This window comes from Ictidomys tridecemlineatus, chromosome 6, assembly GCF_052094955.1.
Source record: "Ictidomys tridecemlineatus isolate mIctTri1 chromosome 6, mIctTri1.hap1, whole genome shotgun sequence".
In the NCBI taxonomy this organism is placed as follows: domain Eukaryota; kingdom Metazoa; phylum Chordata; class Mammalia; order Rodentia; family Sciuridae; genus Ictidomys; species Ictidomys tridecemlineatus.
In genome coordinates, this window is record NC_135482.1 from 8,561,126 (window position 1) to 8,567,402 (window position 6,277).

The following is a 6,277-nucleotide window of genomic DNA, read 5'->3' on the forward strand; positions in this document are numbered from 1 at the left end:
CTTTTTTCTTTTGTACCAGGGATTGGACCCAGGGGTGTTTAACCACTGTGCCACATCCCCAGCCCTTTTTATTTTTTATTTTGAGACAGGGTCTACACGAGGTTGCTCATAGCCTTGCTAAGTGGATTTAGGCTGGCTTTGACCTTGTGATCCTCCTGCCTCAGCCTCCCAAGCTGCTGAGGTTACAGCATGCACCATCACTCCCAGCTAGATCCTGGGGTGGACCCCTCGCTGTCATGACTGACCACTGCCCTGACATGTTGTGTTCATGGCAGTGCGTAAGGGAACAGCGGTAGAAGTGGGTCCTGGGCGAATCCCTTCCCTGCTCCGTGCTTGGCTTTGCCATCGGTACCAGGGGACAGCAGGGAGCTTTGCAGGCTGGTCCATGAGCCGGGCCCCGAGCTGCCTGTTCGAGCTCCACTTCTCTTGATCCTGCCATGGTGCAGTCAGGGAAACTGAGGGGGAGGCTGAGTCACTCACTCCCGGTGACATTGTTAGCCCGGCCTGCAGCTGGGACAGAAACCCACAGGCTCCAACTTCAAGGTCCACCCCTTGGAGCACTCTGCCCTACCTCAACAGGACACCTCACAGCTCCCCGTCTGAAGCACCACCGCCGGCTGCCTGACTCCCCCTCCAGCTCGTGGGAGCCTGTGCCTTGTCCCTGAGTCATTCCTTTCCAGCCAGCCACCAGCGGTGGTGACTAACTGACCCCTGAATGGAAACGCCACTAGATCTATCCCTCCCTGTCCAGCCCTGCGGGTCCCCTCCAGTCCAAAGCTGAGAACAATGGTCCCCATGTCCCCACTTGTCTGGCCCACGGCCCAGCTGTGCCCAGGCAGCAGGAAAGATCGCTGAGAGGCCAAAGAAGACACCAGAAGGCGGTGTGCAAGACGGGGGCTACTGAAAATGCTCCCGGGGAAGGCCCAGGGGCGCCGGGCTGGACAGGAGCGCCTCCGTGCACAAGGTGCCTCACCAGGTCATGACCGCTGTCCCCCTCAGTGCTTCGTCCCTTCAGTCACCCCGGGTTCTGACATCCTGGGTTCTGCCCCAGTGGTCACAGGGAGAGGGGTTTATACGTTGGGACACAGAAGCAGTGACGTCATTTGTTGGCTCAGTTTGCTTAGTCCCTCCTGCGACCAGCATCCCAGGGAGCAGCTGTCCTGCTATGTGCAAGGCACCTGCTCCCCCAGAGGACTCCAGCCCCCCATCTGCAGTGGGTGAGAGATTCAGGGCCCTCCGGGGTGGTGTGTACCTGGCACTCTGGTCTGGCCTCTTCTTACCATTTTCCTACCTTGGCTAGATTCTTGGGGATGCCAAGGGGCATACTGGGGTGCCTAAACCCAGGGGTGCTCTACCACTGAGCTACATCGCCAGCCCCTTTCTATTTTTAATTTTGAGGCAGGGTCTAAGTTGCCCAGGCCAGCCTAGAGTTTGCCAGTCTCCTGCCCCAGCCCCCAGAGTCCCTGGGATCACAGGCCTCCATCTGGAGATACGGTGGGTCCCAGAGGCCGTGGGCTTAAAGGTCTGGGTTTGAATCCCAGCATCTGGACTTCGTCACTGAGTGACCTCAAGCAATTGGCTTCACCTCTCGGTTTCAGCATCACTGCAAGCCACCTGGGCATGGTGACCATGGCACTCTCCACGAGAGAGGACTTCCTGAGGTTTAAGTGCGCTGTCACATGTCCAGCGGTGCCTGGGAAGCCAGCGCCTCCTCAGCAGAAGGGCTCCCCATTCTCACGAGCCTCCCCCTCGCTGCACACCCTCGGCCCCCCCACTTCTCACTTTCTATATCTGAAAAATAAATTGTGTGTGGGTACAACCCGCTAGTTACTGCCACCGTTGCTGGCGGCAGGCAGACAAGAGACGAGAGAGACCCAAGCCTGGGCCCATCCCGAGGTGCCCCTGAGGGCTGGCCAGCTCGGGGCGTGGGAGCAAGGAGGGTCCAGCCCGTGGGTCATCCCCCCACGTGCATTGTCCCCTCGCCCAGCCTGAGGGTCTCCCCAGCCTGCTCCCCACTCCTAGGACTCACCCTGGGTACTCTGAGCTAGATCAGGAAACAGATGGCGTTGGAGGAGTTGCTGCCAGGGACACATGAATAGCCACCCAGGCAAGGTCCCAGCCGGCTCTTGCCATCGGTAGCTCAGTGTTGTGCACACCCATTTTACAGACTAGAAAAGGGCATTTCCCAGAACCCAAAAACTCTAAATGCAGTGTCTTAAGAATCCTGGGGACATCGGAAAACTGCCATTTTGTGGAGATATGGCCATCAGCCCCAGGATTCCATTGTGCATGAAGCAGATACACCCTGGACGCTCCCAGGTGCCAGTGGCCCTCGAATGAGGAGACAAGGTGGCAGGACTTGGGCAGTCTGTGGACTCGTTGGGGAAATGTGAGCTGCAGACCACTGGGCGGGAACAGGAAGGGCTGCAGTGGCCAGTGGGGACCAGGCACGGACAGGCAGGAGGGACCCTTCCCAGGACACCCTGGTGCCTCCTTTCTGGGTGGGGCCTGGTCACCTCTCTGAGGCCTGTGAAGTCTGATAAGTCCTGCCTTCAAAGGCCAGTGTGTCCTCCCTGGCCGTGGGACCCTGGGCTGAGGCCGGGCCTCTCTGAATTTCCATTTTTTTATCTGTGAGACTGAGACCACTGCAGTATGGAGCTGCCACGCTCCACAGGGGAGACCCAGCACAGGACAGGACCAGCCACCAGGGCTGTCACATGCCCTGGGACAGGGAGCCCCCATGCAGCACAGAAAGAGGAGGCGGCCATACTAGCTGGCCACTCTTTCTGGCCTTTCTTCTCTGGGCCTGGACTCGGGCAGGCGCTTCCCAGCCAACTCCCAGGCCCCCCACGGGGAGGACACATGTTTCCTCCAGTTCCAGTCCCTCCTGCGCCTGTGTGGGAGCAGATGTCCTCCTTCCTGCCCAAGCCTGGGAGCCGGGTTGGCTTCCAGGGAGGCAGGACTCTGGATGGCACTCTGGGCTTCCCCGAGAGGGAAGCTCTCTGGCCTGGCTCCGACCTCCCCCTGCTGTGGGCTCCTTGTTCCAGCTCAGGCGAGGAGGGCGACGGCTCTGAGCCTCTCTCGGGAGGCCCCAACCGGGGTGAAGGGGCCTCAGTCTGAACGGTCCCCTGACTCTGCTTAGGAAGGGGACCGGAGGGGACCCAAGAAGAGGCTTGTGGGAGAAGGCGTTGTAGGCGCTGGAGATCCAAGCAAAGAAGTAAAAAGGGGAATTAATATTTACAAGAACTGGGAGTAAATAAGGAGGGGCAGCACGTACTGGACGCCTACTAAGTGCCAGGGGTAGTGTTGTGCCCCTGGGAGAGTCCGCACACCGCCTCTCACCTGGCCTTCTTTAAATCTACCCCACAGATGAGGAGACCAAGGCAGCTCAGGGCCCGAGACCAGATCCCGAGGAGACCAGACCCAGACCTTGGGCTTGGAAATGTCCAGGATGGTGGCTCTATGTGTCCCCAACCCCTGTTCCCCACATTCTAGGGGGGCAGTACCGACCCATGGTGCACCAGCACCGAGGGATGCAGCTGAAGGGCGGGGCATTCTGAGACTGCCATGGTGGCCCACTGTCACAGTTTGTCACAGTTTTTCAGGGATTGAGGTTTCTGAGGATGCAGGACTCTCAATGATGAAACTGGCCCAAGTTGGTCACCTTGAGCGCCATGTTCAAATTCTAGCTCTACCCTTGCTTGTGGCAGAGGTGACCAGTTACCTAACCGGAAGCTGGTGACCGCGGAGGTGTTACCCAACCTCCATCTTTTAGAAGTCCCCTGGTGATATTCCCCTGCCCAGTCCTGCTTTCCCCACACCCCACCTTGTTACGACTAATCTCAGTTTAGTGAGCACTTACTAAGCAGATGCCTTCCCACGGATGTGATTGGACCCAGGGAATGTTGGTCAGTGGAGGCCATGGCAGAGGGCAAGACCAGATGGCGGCTGGGGGAGGCCGCAGGCAGGGAGCACTGCTCATGCCAGAGGCCAGGGGCAGCTGTGGGAGCTCCCTTCACCCCACTTCCAAGTCCCCTCAAGAGCAGGAGGCCGACCGACCATGAGGAAATGATCCCTTCTTCCCCATGGAGAAGCGGGTCTTGAGAGTGCAGGGGTGGCCCTGCAGGGGGCGCTCTCCGTACTCCCTTCAAGAACAAACTTGCTGCTCAGTTGCCTGTGGTGTGATGAGCAGATACCTCCAACTTCATGATGCACCCCACATTTTGAGCTAACGCCAAGCCCTTCTGGGGCAGTTCACAGCCAATGACTGACTTGTTCCAGCAGCTCACTACTGGGTTGGCCAAGACTTTGCCAGATTTGCATTGAGGTCTGAGGCTCTTGCTGCCTCCTTCTGCCTCTTCCCCTTTCATCCTTCACATAACACCATTGCTATAAGGAAATGCCTGAGGCTCTCAGCTTATAAAGAAAAAAAAAAAGGTGTACTTAGCTAATAGTTTGGGAGGTTTCCAAGATCACATTGTGGGAAGGGACATTGGTTCGGCTTCTGGAGAAGGCAGTGGATGGTGGCAAATCCTGGGAGGAGTATGGGTAGGACCAAATGGTCACAACACAGAACAGAGCAGAGAGAGACCAGCGCCCCACAATCCCCTCGAGGGCATGCCCCCCAGGACAACACTGAAAACTTGATGACACTTAGCACTGGGGACCCACGCCGTGCCTGCTTCTGGAATAAATCTACAGTCCATCCTGATCTTCAGCATCCGGGCTTCAAGGGCCCCAGGGCTCCCAACCAATCTCCCTGTTCACCTCCCATCCCTTTGTGACCCAGTCTCCACACAAGGATCAAAGGAATTCTTAAAAAAACACAGACCTCGTGATAATCACTTCCACACTTGAGTCCCTCCAGCTGGACTTGGAATCAAACCCATTCCCCGCCCCCAGGTGGGAAAGCCCTGGCTCTACCTCCTTCCCCAGCCTCTGCCCTCAGGTGGTGCTCACTCTGCCCAGCCCCACTGGCCTTCCTTCTGTCCTAGGAACACACCAAGCTCATTTCTGCCCCAGGGCCTTTGCACTAGTTGCTCCCTCTGCCTAGAACACTCCATCTTTCCCCAGATTTCTTCATGGCTGGTTTCTTAGGTCATTCAGGTCTCGGCGCAAATGCAGGCCTTCTGTGAAAACTATGAATGACGTCCATCTCCCAGCTCCCCAAGTCCCAGGTGTCCTATAACTATCACATCACTTTAAAATTTCTCTTTGTAGTTCTCACCACTATTGTAAATTGACTTGCTTATTTAATTATTCATTTGTTTACTGTCCGCCTCCCACTAGAATATGAACTCTGAGATTTCTGGTCCCACCCCACTGCCGGGCATATGCGTCACAAGGACGATGGAAAACTTTTTTATTTTTTAAATGAATGACTATATTTGTTATTTACAAAAGAATTCTCTCGCCCTAAGATCGGAATGAAAATACAAAACCTAAAACTCAGGAGACAGGAGTTAAGAAGGGAAGTGTGGGAATGATCCCAGCTTTATGGAGGGTTCCCTGAGAATTCCGACCAGGCTTTGAAGAGTTCCAGGTTAGGATTGAGGAAGGTCCAACAAAAAGCCCCAGAGAAACAGGCTCCCGGACCTCAGTGTCCTCACTCCCCGCGTCCCCAGCAGCAGCACTGCCTGCGGGGAGCCAGTCCAGCCAGAATTCATCTAGAGGAACCTGGGAGGCTCCAACTGGGGCTGCAGAAGAATCCAGGAGGTGTGACATTCCAGGCTGGGGGGTCACAGGAGCAAAGGCAGGGGGGAGCAGTCTGGTGGCCTGGGGGCATGGACACAGGTGGCATTGCTGCAGGCAGAGGGACTGGAGATGGGCTGGAAGAGGAGGGTGTTCTGATTACCAAGCATCTCGCAATCCCAGAAGCTAACACCATAAAATATATATATATATATATATATATATATATTTTTTTTTTTTTTAATATTTATCTTTTAGTATTTGGCAGACACAACATCTTTGTCTGTATGTGATACTGAGGGTCGAACCCGGGCGGCATGCACGCCAGGCGAGCACGCTACCGCTTGAGCCACATCCCCAGCCCCCCCATAAGATATTTACCAAGGCTGCCCTTGGACTCTCATGATTCCCATCTTAGAGATCAAAACACTGAGGCACAGAGAGTGTGTCCAGAACTGGGAAAGGCCTGAGATCTGATCTTACCTGCAAGTTACCGTGGCTGCTGATGCTGGCAGAAGACTGGAGACAACCCTGGGTCAGAGACAAAAGACTTTGTTAGTCAGGCAGCACGAATATCCCCAGGGGA